Source organism: Rhipicephalus microplus, chromosome 1, assembly GCF_043290135.1.
Source record: "Rhipicephalus microplus isolate Deutch F79 chromosome 1, USDA_Rmic, whole genome shotgun sequence".
In the NCBI taxonomy this organism is placed as follows: Eukaryota; Metazoa; Arthropoda; class Arachnida; order Ixodida; family Ixodidae; genus Rhipicephalus; species Rhipicephalus microplus.
In genome coordinates this window covers 51,402,431-51,424,014 of record NC_134700.1, presented here as the reverse complement: position 1 = coordinate 51,424,014, position 21,584 = coordinate 51,402,431, and the positions used below count along the sequence as shown (strand labels likewise).

At 46.8% G+C, this 21,584-nt stretch overlaps 1 long non-coding RNA gene across 1 annotated transcript; it reads right to left on the bottom strand.

The window, feature by feature from the left end:
• Positions 1-6,942: 6,942 nt before the first annotated feature.
• LOC142767833 (uncharacterized) lies at positions 6,943-21,361 on the bottom strand. The gene is made up of 2 exons (XR_012885132.1): positions 21,181-21,361; positions 6,943-7,118 (listed from the first exon to the last, which is right to left on the bottom strand). It is a non-coding gene; the product is annotated as an uncharacterized LOC142767833 (long non-coding RNA).
• Between the last annotated feature and the right edge of the window lie 223 nt (positions 21,362-21,584).

The window sequence follows — 21,584 nt, the reverse complement described above, 5'->3', positions numbered from 1 at the left end:
AAAGCCAATCATGTGGTGCGGGATGTAGTCGTTATCTTCGAGGTATCGACCAACCCTGTTGAGGACGACGTGCTCAGCCACTTTGCCCACACACGACGTGAGAGATATAGGGAGTAGGTTATCTAGGCTCGGCGCCTTTCCCGGTTTGGGTATGAGAACCGTGTGAGCTAGTTTCCAAGCATCGGGTATCTCACCCTTTTTCCATATCTCGTTGATAGTGTCAGTTAGGTAAGTGACGGAAGAATCGTCCAGGTTGCGTAGGAGCTTGTTGGTGATGCCATCGGGGCCAGGGGCTGAGCGGCCATTGAGCTCGTGGAGAGCTCGGCGCACATCTTCAATAGAGAACTCGGCGTCTAAGTTAGTGTTGTCGCTGCCAGAGTAATCAGGGTGAGGGGTCACAGGGCCCGTGGGGAGCGGGAGATATTTTCCCACGAGGTTCTTGACAACATCTTCCGGTGACACTGTTCGTTTAGCCTGATGAAGTATCTTCACGATCGAATGACGCTGATTTGTGCGGGTGTTGGTTTCATTGAGGAGGTGTTTGAGTAAGTTCCACGTTTTGCCATTTCGAACCTGACCATCAATCGAATTACAAATTTCGTCCCACTGCTGTTTTGAAAGGATGCGGCAGTGAATACCTTTAAATTTTCTAGACTAGGGAAATATGATTACTGTGTTTTGACTGTGAAAATAATTTGGCGCAATGCAAAGAAAGGAAAAAAAGGAGGGGGGAGAAATAATAGAGTTTGTTGAATATCTGAGGTGGAATTGTTATATGAAATTCTCCTGAGAGTTGAATCATTGCAGTGTATCAGCTAAATAATAAGTGGTAGTGTGGCTAGTAAAATTCGAGAGCTGATCGCCGACTCAGCAAGGTAATCTTCTTGTGTTATATATGAATTTGCAGAGAGCCCCGCAAATGTTCTTGTCGCTGTGTCCCAATGAAGTGGCCCCAAAAGACAATATATCGGGAGTATTAGGTGATATTCCTAGTTTTTTTAATAAAATTTCGAAGCAGTTTTTTCTTTGATTTTTGAATCGGTGACATGTGATAAGAAAATGGTCGATATGTTCAGGTTCGTTACAGCTTGAACACAGAGGGAATGGTACCAGACCAGACCTCTTTAAGTATAAATTAAGAGGTGGTACACGGCAACGCTGTTTCTCGTTTTCAGCTTCTTCTTCTTCTTCTTGCAGTACTAGTCTGCACACGTTTATTCCTTTTCTTTTCCAACAAGGCTAATTGTGAATCGCACACTTTCCAATAGAATAGAATTAAGTTCATCTGTACGTCAGGGATGTCCGCTGTCACCTTTGCTTTTTGCAATTTATCTGGAACCATTATGTTTAAGTGTGCTTTTAAAGTCTAGCATAAGAGGCTACCGATATGATGCTGAGGAAGTTAAAGTTCTAGCTTATGCAGATGACATTGCCTTCGATTGCGTTGATAAGCCCAGCGTTCAAGAAGCAGTGAACACTACTTTATGTTTCTGTGAAGTCGCTGGTGCCAGTATAAATTTTGATAAAAGTAGTGGATTCTGGCTAGGCATGTGGGCCGAAACTCCTTCGGTCTTCGCAAATATTCATTGAATTGCGACTCATATAATATACCTTGGTGTGCCTCTCGATAACTATCGTAACAGCGGCCCACACTGGACCACTGCGATAACTACGATCCGCCGAAAGGTGGCAACATGGCACGGACGGGAGATTTCCATTTTTGCTAGAGCGAAAGCTTGCAATATAATCTTTGTATCAAAGCTTATTTATATTCTGCAGGTGTTGCATTGCTCTCGGGTGCACACTCAAGCCTTTCATAGGATATTTTCCTGCTTTATTTCGAGCTCTTCCTGGGAAACCATGAGAGTATACAATCTTTTCCTTCCACTTGAAAAGGGTGGCCTCGGTCTTGTGCATTTGTTCGTGCGACAGGTGGTGTTTAAATTTTTTTTCCCTCAAGGATGTGTGCCACCCATTTCTATTAGCGGTTCTTCGTAACCGTCTATGTTGCCACCTTCATTTTATTCATGTCACAACAAGCGTTGTTAAGGAATTGCCGTTGCGGGGATTCCATAAAGAAATTGTTGATACTGTCAGTTTTTTGAAAGCCAGGTTTACCTTAGAGCATTTCTATACTATTACCAGAACAAATTTAACGGCTGCACTTGTGAATAACCGTTTCCCCGAACCTGTTTACCGAAAGCCATATTCGCTTCTGCCTGGTCAAGAAGTATTGTTTGGTGTACGTAGAATGTATATATCTCCTACAGCGAAAACATTTTTCGATAAACTGCACACTTTCACGCTGCCAGTGAAAACGTGGCTGAATGAAAAATCAATATACGTACCCCGGACAGTGAATTGTAGACTCTGCAACCAACTTGACACTATAGAGCATTGTTTATTAATTGTCGTGGCGCTTTTTATTTTCGGGACATTCTAAACAGAATGTTAAGAAAAGAACTTCCAATCACAGCTCATGGTATTAGGTTCCTTCCGTTCAACAAGAGTATGACTGATAATACTCCTTACGACTTGTTTATGTTGTTGGGACTTTATTCATTATGGAAAAGTCACATAATCGATAGACACGCCGAGCCACCACGGTTGACGAGATATGTCTTCCGAGAAGCAGCTTCTCAAGTGCGCAGGGTTGTCGAGACTTTTGACCCCGTTCCGGAGTGGCTTCCCGTTCTTGACGCTTGTGTGTGTTTGCCTGACTTCTGATGAAGTATGTTCTGTGTAATTTACTGGTAATAATTTCATTTAATAAAGAAAAAATGTCTACGTGACGCAGTGGTTAGTGTACTCAGTTAGAAATCCGCATGTGGCAGGTTCGATTCCATGCTGTCACACCTTTTTTTGCGGTTGCTTTCTACACTTTTTGTACAATTATTTTTATTATTTCTTTAGTTGCAGCTTGTCACGGTGCTTCTGACGCTGCTTCGTGCTCCAGCACTGCCGACTGGAGCACGCCATCTACCATCTGCTCCACCATACGCCACCATACGCCACCATACAGCATGTGCCACCAACACTTCCACCATCACAATCCACCAAAATGGTGAATGGTTGAATACACCATTTCTATCATAGACAATTTTTCAATAGGATGAAAACGATACAATTGCAGCATTTACGTCATTGTACAAACTGTGGGCAAGTACGTACAAGTTAATCATATACAAATTTACAGTGGCCATGCAGCCGCTTGTTCGAATCCGTTCTTTGCATTTGGGCAGGGCTAATCACTCGTCATCGCTTAGAATCGTGTTTTGGGGGCTTTACGTACATGTAAGAAAAGTAGTGGTGCTCTGTGACGAAGAACACGTTTGATTTAGTACGATTCACCGGTGCTTTTTATCTGAATAAATGTTGTCACTTTTCTTCAGGATGGAAGCGTTCTTATTAAGCTATTTCGGAAGGCTGCAGCTGATCGGTGCGCAAAAAGGACAGCTGGAGAATTGGAGAATCGGTGTTCTCAGGGACAGTTATCCTTCAATAATATGTGTTCATTTGGTGCGTGATTTTTATATCACTAGTTATATGAAAAATTATTGAAGTGTGGCCAATATTTCTGGAACTTATCTGGAAATTATTTTGATATAATTAAATCCTCACATAATTCTTTTATTTTATGTACTTTCACTACTTTTATTGCTTTCACTATTCTGTGACAGTTTAAGTTTGTTGTCACAATAATGACATACAAGCCGAATATTTTGCCATATGATGCGCACATGTCAAGAGGTCGTGAGCACTTTTCTCGGACTAAACATTTTTTTTTATAAGTGCCCAAGTGTTCTAACTTTATACCACTGTTATGTAAGCCACTATTTTTGCTAGAAACATTTATGACGGCTTCCTTCACATATTTAGCGTGTTTGACAGCACGGAGGCCCCTTTCTTCGTTCTGTGGTATTGGGCCAAAACACCAGGACATATTACCGCCTGGCTTCAGACTTGCGTCCAGCAGCTGCGTTATGGAGTCTCCGCTAACATAACATGCGCTCATTCGTTGCTAGAATTGTTTAGAAGGCGCGCATGTCACCACTAGCCCTGAAGAAATTGACTTTGCGTCATTTGAACGAAAGGTACTTTAACCGCATCATGTTTATACTGATGGCTCCACTTATTTCAACAGCTATACAGCAGCAGTGGTTGTTCCATCTGATAATGTGTTGCTTCAATACATGTTTTCTTTCACCACGACGTCGACAGCAGCAGAGATCGCAGCGCTTCAAGGGGCAGTCAAGTACATTCTTCGGTAGCAACCTAATCAAGGTGCCATCTTTTGCGATTCAAGGTCAGCCTTACAGACACTAAGGTTCGTTAAGCAGCACGGGTTACATGAACAATCTGTATATCAGATAAGGAACGACTACCACGAAGCGCACAAAGAAGGTCAAAATATTGTATTTAAATGATTGTGGAATAGTCGGCAGTAACCACGTGGATGAAGCTGCTCGATTGGCGACTAAGACCTGTGTATGCCCATACGAGTCTTGAGAACGGACGCCGCAAGGCGACAAAAATCACTCGCTCGCCGTATATATCTCCTACAATGGAATACGCCGGGTTTCTCCAACACGTGCCTGTATTCAATCGACCCAAACTTGCAACTTCGTTTGCCAACCGGGCTACCACGATGCAGTGAAACTTTACTGCGTCGCATGACGTAGGGTGTGGCATTTGCGAATGCGTATTTTTGTCTCCTTCGAATGGCGAGCAGTTCGGCGTGCAACATCTGCTCCTACGAAGAAAAGCTCCAGCACAATCTATGCCACTGCCCAGCATACTAGTCGAACGACGTATTATGGAAGCCAAGCTCGGTCAGCTGCATTCACGGCTGTTTTCAGAAAAGAAGATCCCAGGACTTTGGCCGATGGTTTCGCATACGTGCAAAGTCATGAAAGCCTTCTTGTACTTCTTAAGGACCACCAGATTTCACGAGCGCTTGTGAAAGAATAGTTTAAGACCGTGTTGCGTAGGCTCGAGCTGAATATTCATTCCTATTTTTTTACTCCTCTTCTTTACTATCTCTTTTCTTTCTAATATTTCCCCTTTCCCCCTTCCAAAGTGAAGGGTAACCAATCGAGCCAAGCTTGATTAACCTCCCTCCCTTTCCTCCTCTATTTATCTCTCTCTTTTTTGTTGATTGATATGTGGGGTTTAACGTCCCAAAACCACTATATGATTATGAGAGACGCCGTAGTGGAGGGCTCCGGAGATTTCGACCACCTGGGGTTCTTTAACGTGCACCCAAATCTGAGCACACGGGCCTACAACATTTCCGCCTCCATCGGAAATGCAGCCGCCGCAGCCGGGATTCGAACCCGCGATCTGCGGGTCAGCAGCCGAGTACCTTAGCGACTAGACCACCGCGGCGGGGCTCTTTTTTGTCTTCAGTGAGATTGAACATGTGTATGTTCTTTAGAAGAGTAGAAGTTTGCGCCAGTTGGTGATGCATACAGTTGAAGAAATGAAGCGCAATGAACAGGACGACAAAAAGAAACAGGCAAACTGAAAAAGTGATTCGTCCTGTTTGCTTTTTTGTGGCCCAGTTCATTGCGGCTAATACCTTCAAGTATCTATATTCTAATCTCCTGTTCATTTGTTTACCAGTTATGGATGTGTCGCTCTACGTTTGATGAAAAGGTTGATTTTCTGATACGAGGACAATAAAAAGATACCAAAGGCATATTGCGTTGCGTGCAAATAAATTTGTTTTCTGGTAGATGCACGCGTGACAAAAGGGATTACTGAATACATGGTTGCCAAATGCGTGAATTCAAACGTGCCTAAGACGGTGTAGTACGAGCAAACGAATGCATTCAAAAGAAGCGTCGCGCATATCGCAGCACGCGCGAGTGGGCTCATAAAAAAAGAATGCGCCCGCACTAATGGCAAGAAATGTTAAAAACGGTGGCTGAGAGAGAGCTAGTGGACTAGACGTAGGAGTGCGGCGGTGTGGCCTAGTTGGTATGACATGACGATAGTTACGTCACAATAACTGTCATACCAACATGATGATAGTTTTGTCATACCAAGACGCGCCTGGCTTAAGTTTTACCATGACGGCACATAGCATATGCGTCGCTTTTGATGCACTTTGCAACTCTGAATTGCCCTCGACAGGGTTGTAAATTAGGGGTTACATGGCACAGCCAGCGCCGACGTCAATAATAAAGGAGTTTTGTGGGAAGTACACGGAGTAATCGACCCCTGCTGAATCGGTGAGCCTTTGAACTGAGCCGGTTGACTTTAGTGAGCGGAGCCGTACAGAGCAGCCACTTTGCCCATCTCTACGTCAGACACCGTTCTCTCTCTTGCGCTCAGCGCCCACTGTGCATGCGCAGCAATCCCGGGCAGCCGAGGTTGCCTGGGCGACGAGACTTGATGGCGCCGGTAACACTTGCACACCGGTACACGAGCAAGATGTGGTTTAACGCTAGCTCCTGCCTTCGCCAGCTTGCGTGGGCAGCGCTTTTTTTTGCTGAATTGATCTGTTGCGTTATGCTCGTTCTTTATCAGTTTATTCAAATGGCAGTGAACATGGTGACGGCGCAGTGCAGCCAGCACGGGCTGCTAGTCAGAGCACGTCTTTTTTGTGTTCAGGAGCAAAATATAGTGCACCTTCAACGCCCTGACGTTGTGAAGACTGGTAAAATTGCGAAGCTGATGACTTTTGCTTAGCTCTATGGGTCTTTAGGAACTGAGCATTTTTTGGTCATGCAGGTGATATTTTATCGGCATTTTCGATTCGGGAAAGACATTGCTCCACACAAAATTACAAGCATCGGCCATCACACTATTCGATGAGAACATATAACCACGTGTGTGTTGCGAGAAGACGAAGACGACAGCGCATACGTGCGTCTGCACACCTTTATTCAGAAAGCAAAAACGAGGAAGGAAAGGAATGCTCTGGCACAGGGTAAATAAAAAGACTGACCTGCTTCTACTTTATTAACCTGTTCAATACCACCTCTGTCTTCACGTCGTAACAATACATTTGTAGTTAGCTTGCAGTCCTTGGAACAAGACTTCGGCTGAAAATATCCCAGCATTGTTGATTTCTTTCTGTCTACAGAGTCAAGGCTTTGACGGAAGCACGTCTGCAAGGGAAGTAACATAAAAAAAGATGAGGATCCACAATAAAGAGAGAGAGAAAAAACCGGAAAATGCGTTACGGCTCTCCTGAGGAGAGCTTTGTTCGCAATTTAGTCAACAAAGCTCCCGTGATTGTGAGCAAGTCTGCGTTAAAGGAGCGCCGATATCAATGTTCAAGATCGAGATGTGCCCATCATTTGATCGCTTGGTATGAATTGGTCTTCTTGGCCGAATTTGAACATCATTCGTCACGTGGAAGTTATTTCAATTCGGTGTCAAACAGCGTAGAAAAGCTAAGAAGAAAAAACGAAAAATAGACTGCGCTGCGACATCGACACTAGTGCTACCTGTTCGTTGTGATACATTCCACAAATACCATCTTAAGCGACGATGTCCTAGTAGCGATAACGTATATGATCCGAGTGTTCTTATTGTGGCACCGACTGGCGCCGAAGTGCAGAAACGCACTCGCTCGTCCATGGCCGGGCTAGGGCCGGGCTAGCGCACACAGGTGCAGTCCTGTCCGGCCGTGGCTCATCGCGTCTGATCTTCATCCCACCAGTTTGAATGATTTCATCAAATTATCAAAACAAAAACCACCTTTAAAAGAATGACGAAAGAAAAGAGCATGAATAAGCGTGTGCCTGTCGGTCAGTATGTCGGGGAATCGTTGTGAGTTGCAGGTGAGTTGCAGCCGTCTAGTTCGAAGCACGGAAAAAGCGCAATGAGGGCGTCTTTTCATATCACGTATGTGTTACACATCAACACAATCACAAGCTATCAAAAGTGGAAGAGCGTGTATACAGATATCATCGCTAACAAGTAATATGCAGGTATCATTGATTATTAGTTTTTCTGTAGACTTTGCGTCCACGTATAAATAGTAATACTGTGTTAACAGCAAGAGCTATCTGGAGGCACAAAAAAAAACCTGACAAGCAGGAAAGGTATCCCATTTCTCCACTAATGCTCATTCGCGATAGCTATATTGCATTGAACCCCCTTCGTATGCCTGAGTGCTTTGCAAGCCAAAACACGCCAAAACACACCCATAAAACTAACTGAGACACACCAGCGAACATGGCTGAAGCGTGCATCCTCACGCACATCTGCAGTGCTGCTTGGAACGGCGTCCATTTTGGAATCACTGTTCTGTCTGAAAAAGGTCAATCGAAGCAAAAACTTTTCACGACGTCGTGAATCACGGGGATTCCAAGTTCCAGACTGTCGTATCGAACCCGTGTCGACACTTTCTACGGCGACGACAGCAATGCAGGTGGCAAGGCATGACTCAATGTGTCCGTCTAGCAGACGAAATGTTTGCGCAGCAGCTGAGCCTGACGTCACTGTTTTCTGTGTAGAAGTGGTCAGCTGTGGCGTGATTTGGAGGTGACCATGAGGTAGAACCACTGCTGGTGCTCCCAGCGCCAGAAATGACGGGATTTAGGCCGTTTTGATTAGTTCTCGATTCCAGTAATATAAATCAATAAAAGTAACAGTTATTCATCCCTCAGTTGCGTTTTAGGTTGCGAATCGCTGCTACGGGGTCTTTAGCTACTAGCTGACGTAAAAATCTTGGCTTGAGTAAATTTGATGTCAGTGCTCCTTTAAGGTCGCCGAAACATCTTTTTCCCGCATTTTTCTTTCTGATTGGTGTCCTGTTCCTGATTTTCACGACGCACTTTTAAGGACATATGAAAAGAAATCTTCTCTACAATAATAAGTAAAACGTGCCAGGTCAAAACACATCATGTCACAGTTTATTTTTGTACGCGATCTCATGGCCCGTTGATGTAGGGGTTATGGCTAGTCAACGGGGATGGTTTTTTGAAGGCGGTAAACGTTTTCCCTTCAGCAATAAAAGCTTCGATATTATGGGGGACGGGGGGGGGGGAGGTGTCTCATGGCTACACCATTGGGCCAACATTACCTTCATTTAGGCAAGTTAGTGCACTTTGTTAGTGTTCACTAACCACGCATGCGACACAGATGAGAGGAACAGATACAAGAGGATTGGGCCTTCTCCTATTGAACAAGCGGCACTCCTGTAGTGCCTTCTGTCTTAGTAATTTGCGCGCTTTATCAATGAACACTGCGTTTCGGCCGCATTACTTTACTTCCTGCTTCGATTCATTACTATACCCGGAAGCAGCTAGTAGTAGGAGCATTGCTGGTGTCAGGATAGTTAAAGTATACTCATAATATAGGCAAAACTGCCCGAAAATATCGTGCGATTGTACGCTTGTTCATGAAACCAGCGATATAAGAGTGTAAACGGGGTGTTTGGAGGGTGCCTTGTTTCCGAACACCCCAAACTTTAAAATAGGAGTGTAAAAATTTGTTCATACAGGTTCTTTTATAGCGCACACTCGTTTTTCACCCTTTAGCTTGTACATTTTTTTACAGTGAAGGTTCGATCTGAATCTCGTCGACACACCAATGAGTTCGCCGATTTGTGTACGTACCTTACTGACCTCACTCATTGCCTGAATTTGTACCTGCTGGCTGCAGAGAGAGTCCTGTTCCGAAAACTTCAAGAAGCGCACTAAAATGCTTTCGGTGACAAAGCCTGTTTGACATTGGACAGCTAATGATTATGTTCCTTAAATAATGGTCACACTATGTGGCCACGCCTTAATATGCCACAGTAGACTCTGTTTCATCGGGCATGTATTAGAGTTTTCAGTGCCAAAACGGACCCTTCGGCTAAACTTGCGCTCATCAAAAGAGTTCATTGCGGGGCGAGTTGGTGCTTTGACATAGAAACCATCATGAGCTGGAAGAGACAGACGAGGACGGGTGAAATCTGCCTAGTGGCTTTATTCAAGGAAGATCTGCTTTATATATTGCCACGTTCCATTTCCCAAGTTTTTGTTATCGTCCCAAAACACCACACAATTCTCAGCGCAAACCGCGCCTCCAGTTTTCGAGATTGTTCCGAACTGTAGTAGATCATTTCGATAAGATCACGCCCACTGTGCGAACGGTACAGATTGTTCTGGAATCTACGCCACCGCCAGCGATAACGCTAGAACATTCCACGGCAAGAGTATATATGCCGACGCGCTTTGCCGCTTGTCAGTAGTTGATCGACGGCCGACGCTCCGTTCGCCGCTATCAGTCCAAGACTGCTATTTTTAATCGGACTTTCCGTTTACTGGGCACAGGTTCGCCCATATAAACAGTAAAATTCCAACGCAAAGTCTCCTGTCTTCGGCCACGTCACGACCCCGTGACATCTGGTGGAGGTGCTGCTTCGTTCATGTACCGGACGCCCCCGTCAAGCCGTGAACCCAGCCCACGTCACGGAGACGACACCGACGCCAACCAAGAGCAGCGAACGAGCCGCCGACAGCAAGGTCTCCCACCGGAGTACGGCCTTCTACAAGACAAGGCGCGGAAGACCAAGGCCATGACCTTGACTGCAGCGACAATGACAACCGGAGCGTCCCAGCCCGCGATCGTCATTCATCAACCCAGGGAACCACCAACGTTCCATAGGTCATCGTTTGAAGACCCGGAAACCTGGCTAGAAGCATACGACCGTGTGGCCGCCCTCAACCACTGGGACAACGAAGAAAAGCTCCGTCGCGTGTACTTCTACCTGGAAGACACCGCAAGGACCTGGCTAGAGAATCGGGAGTCCACGTTCCGAACGTGGGATGTCTTCTGTGGCGCATTTCTGCAAACGTTCGTGGGCGTCGCTCGCATAGAGAGGGCCGCTGCTCTACTAGAGACCCGGGTTCAGCTACCAAATGAAAAGGTTGGAGTTTTCACAGAGGAGATGACCCGCCTATGCCGTCACACTGACCCAGACATGCCTGAGGAGAAGAAAGTACGTTTCCTCATGCGAGGGGTAAAACAGGAGCTCTTCGCGGGACTAATGAGGAATCCACCAAACACCGTCCAAGAATTCGTATCCGAGGCGACCACCATCAAAAAAACCCTGGACATGCGCACCAGACAGTATAATCAACACATGACTCCAGCATGCGCTGCTGCTCAAGCCAGTGATTCCGAAGACCTGCGTGAAACGATCTGAGCGATCGTGCGGGAAGAGCTGCGCAAACTGTTGCCTTCGGCGCAGCCTCAAGTGGATTCGATCGCCGACATTGTGCGAGAAGAAGTCCGGCAATCGCTTCGAATTCCCCAAACACCGCTGCCCGAGCCAGAAACTATGAGCTACGCCACTGCAGTTTGCAACAACGCTCCTCTCCGTCCACGCCAAAACGCCGCCCCGTCGAACTTCCGTCGCCAGACGCCATCGCCGCCACCACCCCAACCGACGTTCTACCGTTCCCGCAAAATGGACGTTTGGCGTGCACCTGACAACAGCCCGCTCTGCTACCACTGCGGCGAGGCCGGGCACACATACTGCCGTTGCCAGTACCGACAGATGGGACTGCGTGGCTTCGCCGTCAATGCACCGCGTCCGCAGCCAGGAGATCGGCCACGTGACATCGCCGACTACCTGGCAGGAACTCAATGGACACCACGAAGTCCTTCCCGTTCGCCGTCGCCCAGCCGCCGCATGTCACCGCACCCCCGGCAGTACTCTGATCCAACGCGGGGCTGGTCTCCGAGCCCGTATCCGGGAAACTAAGGGCAGCAACCGGTGGAGGTGCGGTTGCTGTGCGACGAACTACCGAAGATCCTCCGACGACGACGATGCCGTGACGGAGCTTTCCGAACGCAACGCCAACCAGGCAAAGCGCTGACGGCGAAAGCTCACTTACCGAAGGTGGCCTGACGACGCAACCTAGAAGCAGCGGAACAAACCGACGCAGCCGTGACCCGACGCCACACCCTAACTGTAATACGAGACGGCGAACTAGCGACCTCGACGTTCTTATCGACGGCCACAGTGTGACCGCTCTCGTCGATACTAGAGCCGACTATTCTGTCATCAGTGGGTCGTTCGCCGCGAAGTTAAAAAAAGTTAGGACAGCTTGGAAAGGCCCTGAAATCAGCACAGCCAGAGGTCATCTCGTAACGCCTGCAGGAATCTGCACAGCGAGAGTCACCATTAACGGCCGTATTTGTCCGACAGACTTCGTAGTCCTACAGCGTTGCTCAAGAGATGTTATCCTCGGCATGGACTTCTTATGCCTCCATGGTGCTGTCATCAATCTAAAAACAAAGTCGATAACGTTATCCACAGAAGAAGCACTACCGCCACGCACGCCGTCAGGACACCATGCCTTGAATGTGCTGGAAGAACAAGTCACCATTCTGCCTCGCTCAAGCGTCATTATTTCAGTCGACACTCCTAAATGACCTGACTTGGAAGGCGTCGTTGAAGGCAGTCAGCATCTGTTGGTCACCCGAAATATTTGCGGCGCAAGAGAATGGCAGAGCTGTGGGGAGGCAAAGCAACGGTTATGCTCACGAATTTCAGCAATGAGTACAAACATGTGAACAAATAAACAACGGTCGCATACATCAAAGAAATTGTCGAAGCCACCAGTGCTTTCGCCCTCGCCGATTCTGCGGAACCTGCTCAGAGGAACCAAGCCCCTCCCATAGCTTTCGACGTCAATCCCAGGCTTCCGAACGATAAGCAAGAACAGCTCAAGGCCCTGCTCCTGCAATACGAAGATTGCTTTTCGTCGTCATCGAAAATTCGGCAGACTCCAATCACGAAACATTGCATCATAACCGAAGAAAATGCCCGACCACTCCGTCAGAGTCTGTACAAGGTTTCGACGCGAGAACGTGAGGCCATGAAGAGACAAGTTGATGAAATGCTGCGGGGTGACATTATCCAGCTGTCCAAGAGTACATGGGCATCCCCCGTGGTGTTAGTGAAAAAAAAGGATGGGACCCTACGTTTCTGCGTCGATTATCGCCGCCTGAAAAAAATCACAAGAAAGGACGTGTATCCTCTCCAACGAATAAACGACGCACTTGATCGGCTCCATAACGCCAGGTACTTTTCGTCAATAGACCTCAAGACTGGCTATCGGCAAATCGAAGTCGACGAAAGAGACCGAGAGAAGACGGTGTTCATAACACCGGACGGCCTCTTCGAGTTAAGGTGATGCCCTTCGGCGTTTGCTCAGCGCCTGCCACTTTTCAACGCGTTATGGATACAGTACTGGCAGGATTGAAGTGGCAGCCTTGCCTTGTGTACTTGGACGACGTCGTCGTGTTTTCCTCGAGTTTCGACAAGCATCTTCGGCGCCTTGAAGCTCTACTTAGAGCCATCAAAACGTCCGGACTGACACTGAAGCCAGAAAAGTGCAGATTTGCGTATGAGTAGCTCTTGTGTCTGGGGCACGTTATCAGCAAGTCTGGAGTTCGTCCCGATCCACGGAAAACAGCCGCCATTGCCGACTTCCCGCCGCCCACTGACAAAAAGGCCGTGCGCCGATTTCTGGGCCTGTGCGCCTAATATATGCGGTTCGTAAAAACTTCGCTCGCATCGCCGATCCTCACACTAACCTTACCAAGGCCGACGTAGAGTTCAAGTGGTAAATGCCGCAGGAACACACTTTCCAGGAGCTCAAACATCGCCTACAAACGCCTCCGTTACTTGCCCATTTCGACGAATTCACCGAGACAGAAATACATACTGACGCAAGCATTGTAGGTCTTGGCGCCGTTCTTGTGCAGAGGGCTGACGGACTTGAAAGGGTTATTAGTTACGCCAGCCGATCGCTAACCAAAGCAGAAGCAAATTATTCCACAACAGAAAAGGAGTGCCTCGCCATCATATGGGCTACGTCGAAATTTCGCCCCTACCTCTATGGCAGGCCCTTCAAAGTTGTGAGCGACCACCACGCCTTGTGTTGGCTAGCCACCTTGAAGGACCCTTCAGGTCGCCTCGCACGATGGAGCCTGAGACTTCAAGAATATGACATTACTGTCATTTGCAAGTCCGGCAAAAAACACTCCGATGCCGACTGTCTCTCTCATGCGCCTGTCGACCAACCGCTAACCGACGACCCGGATGACGACTACTTCTTGGGAACAATAACTACCGACGACTTCGCTGAACGACAGCGGGCCGACCCAAAACTTAAGGCCCTAATAGAATACCTCGAAGGCAGGACCGCCGAAGTCCCAAAAGTATTCAAGCGCGCACTTGCGTCGTTCTTTCTACGAAACGGTCTTCTACAAAAGAAAAACTTTTCACCGCTTCGAGCTAAGTACCTCCTTGTGGTGCCTTCAGCTCTGCGACCAGAACTCCTGCAGGCCCTGCACGACGATCCGACGGCAGGGCACCTGGGTGTTTCTCGCACGATCGCGAGGATACAGGAAAGGTACTACTGGGCACGTCTTACCACCGACGTCACTCGTTATGTGAGGACATGTCGGGACTGTCTGCGACGCAAGACACCGCCGACAAGGCCAGCGGGACTTCTGCAGCCAATTGATCCACCTTGCCGACCTTTCCAGAAGATTGGTATGGACCTACTGGGGCCGTTCCCGACGTCGGCTTTCGGAAACAAGTGGATCGTTGTAGCTACCGACAACCTCACCCGCTACGCCGACACAAAAGCCCTGCCAAAAGGCAGTGCATCCGAGGTAGCCAAGTTCTTCGTCGAAAATATCGTCCTACGTCACGGCACCCCGGAGGTCCTTATCACCGACAGAGGAACGGCATTCACTGCCGACTCAAGTCAAGCGATCTTGGCATACAGCCAAACAAACCACCACTGGACGACAGCGTACCACCCACAGACCAACGGCCTCACCGAGCGGCTTAACAATACGATCGCCGACATGCTGTCAATGTACGTCGATGTCAAACACAAGTCGTGCGATGCCATTTTTCCATATGTGACCTTCGCATACAACACGGCGGTGCAGGAGACGACGCAGATATCTCCATATAAATTGGTCTACGGAAGGAGCCCGGCAACGAAGCTCGATGCCATGTTACCCAACGTCACCGACGAAGAAAACCTCGATGTGAGCGAGTACCTTCAACGCGCCGAAGAAGCCCGACAACTTGCGCGTCTCCATATCAAGAATCAAGAGACGACCGACAGCCACTGTTACAACCTTCGACGACGCTTCGTGGAATACCAGCCCGGTGAACGTGTTTGGGTGTGGACGCCGATACGCCGACGTGGACTAAGTTAAAAGCTTCTGCGACGGTACTTCGGACCGTACAGGGTGGTTCGACGTCTCGGCCCACTTGATTACGAGGTTGTAATCAAGTGGGCCGACTCTCAACGACGCCGATCGCGACCTGAAGTCGTCCATGTTGCGCGCCTCAAGCCGTTTCATGCGCGTTAACAAACTGAAACAGTGTTTTTTGTATTATTGTTGTATCGTAATTTATTCATTGTACTTTCTTGCATTATTGTCGTACCTTCATCTTTAGTTAAAGCATCGGGACGATGCCTTTTTTCAAAGGGGGGCAATGCCACGTTTCATTTCCCAAGTTTCTGTTATCGTCCCAAAACACCACACGATTCTCAGCGCAAACCGCGCCTGGAGTTTTCAAGAAGGTTCCGGACTGTAGTAGATCATTTCGATAAGATCACGCCCACTGTGCGAACGGTACAGATTGTTCTGTTGCCTACGCCACCTCCAGCGATAACGCTAGAACATTCGACGGCTAGAGTATACATGCCGACACGCTTCGCCGCTTGTCAGTTGTCGATCGAAGGCCGACGCTCCGTTCGCCGCTATCAGTCCGAGACTGCTATCTGCGCAAGACTGCTGCTGTAATTGGACTTTCCGTTTACCGTGCACAGGTTCGCCCAAATAAACAGTTAAATCCTAACACGAAGTCTCCTCTGTTCAGCCACTTCACGACCCCGTGACAATATATACTACTGTGTTTGCATTATTATTAAAAGGCATCTTGACCTGCTACGGGAACCATCCCGAAGCCTTTTGCCGTTAATGAATCGCTAGAAAGGTGGGAAGTTTTTCATTATTAAATGTTAATGCACAAAAATTGTTTCCTTACGGATCTTTATCAATAAATTCGTAGATGCATAAGCATGTGGCGTTAGAGCAGCCAAGCAATAAAAATGTCAGAGTTTCATGTAAAAGTCTACATGAGTTTCATTTAAAACATGACTACCTGCTATGCTCATGAGGTCCTCATGGCCGTTTCCCTAGTTCCACATGTACCAAATTTGGCATTACGTGACGTGAACGGACGATGAGTGTATATGACACGTCCAATATGATAATCATAATGTGAATTTCATGTAAAACACGACAACATGCTACGCTCACAGCATGCTCGCGGCCATTTCGCCGGCTGCATATGTAACACAGTTAGTATCAGGTGACGCTAATAAATGATGAAAAGAAATGAAACGTCCAAACATAATAATGATGACATGGAAGTCATTTACGGCATAATTTACCTTTGCCTCATAATGTTGTGCTGATTTTAAAGGTGACCTATCGCCCTTCCTTCTTCGTGCTTCGCATATCATCGATTCCCACTGTACGGGGACCTGTCAATTTTTTCTGTTGCAATAAGTAGCTAACGACACACATATTTTGGCTGGAATGGTTTGTTACTTAAAAAAAGTATTGCTGGGCTCAGTCCCAATTTTTGTTTCAGAGAGCGCCAAGCGTGGTGAGACCATAGGTGATTTTCATGCGAACATAGTTGGCTACACGAACACAAAACCGCATGCACGTGGTCAACGCACTGACAACTTTATTCAATGAAGGCTTCCTGTATGCCGCTTTATTGGCCTTTGAGGCGTTGTGGTTTGAGACGTAGCCGCTCTAATGGTCTTTGAGACGCCATAATGGCCTTTGAGACCCATTATTAGGACGTTAAAGCCCAGATATCAATCAAAGTGCATATCAGCTGCGGCCACTGTGTTCATGTAGCAAGTCTTCTGCAAATTCTCTTTTTTTGCACAACACAATGAAAAAAATTGCCACTCGCATATTCCCAGGGGGAGAACTTAAGTAATGCATCGCAAATGCTCTTTATCGCACAACAGAATGAAAACAAATTGCCACCCGCATCTTCTCAAAGGGAGATTTCAAGTAAATGCATCATGGAGTGGCAGGGGTAGAGGGTGGGGGGTATCGCGTGAATGTTGCGCAACTAGGTGTGGTTTGGCAATGCTAAATTTTCCATCAACCTCATCAGCATGAATACTTTCAATGCTGGGCTGAAGCCTCTCCAATGAAGGGCGTATTACCCCCGTCTTGTGCTTTCTTGTGCCACGTTATACTTGCGAAATTTTTACTAACTTCCTGTCTCCCCTCGTGCGTTTGCCTTTATGGGAATCTAGTCATTTCCCCTAATGACCCGTGGTTATCCTCTTTACGTGATGCGTGCCCGGCCCATGTTCATTTGTTCTTATTTCGTCTTTATTATTTGTCTTTATTGGATGAAAGAGAATTCTTCCCTTCAACGTCAAATGAAAGCCAGGATGGCCTTAGTTGAATTAGGAACGCACGATCCAGAGCGTGAGCAGTCGTTTTTTTACTAGCGGACGCATCCTGCGTCGGCCTCTCAAGGCGAGACAGGGTGAGGGGGGTGAAAGTTGTGCGGGTATCTTCTTGGGACAGCACGAGACGCGAGACGCGAGCCGTCACCGTCGCCGAAGAGCGACATTGTGCGACTAAGAAATGCGCCAGATTTCAAAATATCTTTAGCAGCTTCTGGCAGGAAAACATCACGGTGGGTAGTGTTACATAAAGCTGTTGTGTCGACTCCTCGGTAAGCAACTGTCGCCAACGTACACAATGTTTTTGCTCACAAAAAGAGAAAATTTTTCATCCTACCCGTCTCCCCCGAATCACGCCTTAGATAAGTGGAGGCCAGCCACCGTCGGGACTGTCTGCGACGCAAGACACCGCCGACAAGGCCAGCGGGACTTCTGCAGCCAATTGATCCACCTTGCCGACCTTTCCAGAAGATTGGTATGGACCTACTGGGGCCGTTCCCGACGTCGGCTTTCGGAAACAAGTGGATCGTTGTAGCTACCGACAACCTCACCCGCTACGCCGACACAAAAGCCCTGCCAAAAGGCAGTGCATCCGAGGTAGCCAAGTTCTTCGTCGAAAATATCGTGGACTCGACCGACTCATAAACAGTTGGTACTGACAGCAAGCATCTGTATCAACAGGTACTACAGAAAGGTCATGTTGTAACTTTTCAATGGTTACCAGGCCATCATGGAATCAGTGATAACGAGCGTGCTGACGATGCAGCAAAAAACGTTCTCGAAAATAGCATGATGGATCCCATTCTACTATCAAGAAGTGACGTAGCAGCAAGGATTGATACGTTCGCGCATGATGTCGCCAGGTCTCTATGAAACACGTCCGGATTCCTCAACTCCCGTTTTCACCACTGGGATCATCACCTATGACTTATAATTTCATCTGGTTTATTGAAATATCAGAAAACCGTTCTCTGCCGCATGTGGCTTGGGGTGTGTTTCACGAACTCCTTTGCTTGCCGCATTGGATGGCCAGACAGTGCTGCGTGTGACTATCGCGGCCCTGACAAAACCATCAAACATATTTTGTGTCAGTGTCCTTAGAACAACTCTCACAGACAGTCGCTATCACCAGTGTTTGTACGCCTTCACAATGAGCCACTTTCCGAAAAATTAATTTTGGAATGCAGGAGCGATAGAGCTTCACAGCAATAAACGACAAAAGCCTTCTTGAAATTTCTGCGATCGACCCGCCTCGTGGAACGATTGTTACATTCTAGTGTGTGTATGTTTTCGGTTCCTCCCGCTATCTTTCTCTCTCTCTCTCATTTTGTTGTCCTTACTTTTTTGGTCTCCCATTTACCCTTCCCAAGTGCAGGGTAGCAAACCAGATACTTGTTTCCGGTTAACCTTTCCGCCTTTCTTCATACCATCTCTCTCTCTTTTTCGGGGAAACGCCCAGTCTTACCACATAGCGTGGTTGATGGCCAAGTAAATAAACTTCCTCGTAGATCTGTATCCAGAAAATCCATCCTTAGCGTGCGTTGCTGAAAAATTGAAGGGCTGTTCTGCAGGTGATAATGCATCGAGTGATCCGAATCTTTTGCTTTTAGGCTGCTTGCAACGCTGACATATGCCACAGTGGCGGACGTAGGACGAGACTTCTGTGATAATTTATGGCCGCTACAAGTGTTGTGCAACAAGCCCAGAGTTTCCTCTACTCGAACATGTGCAAACTGCAGTGTGCTTTCTGCAAAAGGCCCAGTCAAAGCTAGTGATGAACGTAGAGATGTGAATTTTTCACGCCTCACGATAGTGACCCAGTTTTTTGTTGAGGGCTTGCAGCAAAGGTAATCATCCTAGAAAGGTTGAATTTCTTGTGTATAAAGGAGAACAAAAGGGCTCTGAGAAAATGGGTCGAATTCGAGGTTCTCGCTGCCTTTTCATGTCAACTGCTGACGTCATATTTAGACGCCTTAGAGACCATTAAAAGAGCCAGCACCAGAGATTTTGACGTTTTTGAGTCATTGTAAGACAGCATGATGGGTTACGAAAGGAGAATCATTGGTCTTCCATGAAGGTACTAGTGCGACTTCTCCACTGTGTGAACAATAGCGATGCATTTGAGATCTGTGTGTTATGATTTATTTATGTGTGAGTAGCTTGCAAGAGTGATAATCAAAAGGGTGGTTTTTACCATTATGATCTCGTAGCTTAAGGACAGCACCGTTGCCTACGTTAGATTTGTTGCTAAATGCCTAATAGGTAATAATATTTTCCTATTAGGCAAGAACATGCCTAATAGGAAAATAAAAATATACATGTGACAAAAAGTAATGCGTGTATATGTTTCAAACTTGGACCTAACGGCGGACATTTTATAAGCATATGGAGAAAGTATAATGCCTAAAACATGTTTATGTTACGATAAAAAAAGTGTACAAGCCGAGCTAAAAAGTGTAAGACTTTTAGACAACACACCAAAAAAGTGATCTTATGCACGTTGAGTCAAAACGATGTAAAATACATAGCTAGTGAGAGACATCGTATGCCTGTCATTGACATCGCAATAAACTCGTACGGCTTTCACAAATATGAATGCGATCCCTAGTCCCAATGTAATCCGACATTTTCCGTGGCGGTAAAATAATTACCATGGTAGCTTCCGAGTGCTAACACTCCTCCGAAAAAAGGGCCCCATGCAGCCGTCTAGCTTGCAAACTGTTTACGTAACAAATTTACCATTTCATTACGTAAGAGTAAAAACGTTCCAAGCATAACACCAAGCCATTCAGATAATCAGCAGATGATCGACATCATTCAACCCCATAGAAAGGGTTGAGACTGTAACTCATTATCATCATCACCGTTCAACACAGCACTAACGAAATGTGCAAGCTATGTGTGTTGCCTTATACAGACACCTGCTGGCAGCACTGTCACTGTATATGCAGCGGTTGCATAGCAGTATGAACTTTAGGCATATATGCGTTCTTTAAGGCATAAAACACTTTCTTCACCGCTAAGCAACAAGTTATCTTCTGCTAATGACAACACTTTGCCTGCAGAACATTCGGAAATCATTTCGTTGAACTAGCGCAACCCTATTTTTTACTGTGACTTGCGTGTCGTTCACTTCAGTTTCGTCATACTGAAATAAAGCAATATAGCAAATTTTTCAGGCCCGTAATTGCACTTCTCTTACTGCAGCAGCAGTTTTACTATAGTCACCTACAAGTTATGTCTATAGGAAAACTCTCAAACTCACTTCAGTTAGCGGGACGCCATTCGGAAATGTAGCACCGAAATGGTGCTTATTTCTGAGCCAACTAGAAATATTTTGACACGCCGTGACCAACAAGAAGGTGTGCTCCATCGAGGCGATGAAGACCGTGATTGCAATATAGCTCACGTTGTGGGTTTATCGCCAAATTGATAGAAGTACTGCCCATTACCAGTGTACATACGTTTCGTTTCTTCCCTTATTTCATTTCAGATACTCTCACTCTAATTACATTTTGTGAAGGTGCGGGGTATCGATCTCCATACCTGTCTATATTTTGGTATATGTGTGCAGAGGAAGAATTTTTTTGAGGAGAAATATTTAGCATTCTGCTTAGCGTACGTCTATACTATCTTAGCGAGCCCACCACATATGAACTGAGAACACCACACTTACTCAGTGGTTCATAACAGTATTCAATAGGTGCAGCGTCGTGTAGATCCCTGCGCTTCATGGCCATGGTAATGGTGGGGATGGCTAGAAGTACCTCAAGCTTCATCGTCCAGAAAATAGTTCTCTTTAGCTCTAACCTGAACGGAGTGCACAGGAAGGGGCGAAATCGGGTTTACACGCGTGAGAAGAGGCCAACTAAATGTGTATCAAGGACGCCGACTTGATCCGGGTAGTCGATCATAGGCAACATAGGTTCCGATGATATTGACTCAGCGATTGTGAAGCGCCTGCTGCAAAAGCACCAAGATTAATCGCGAAAAGAGTGTGTGTGAAGGGGAGAATCCATCAAATTCAGAAAGCGTGCGGAGCAGGAAAAAGCGCTTCAGAACATTACCTTCTGTTAAAGT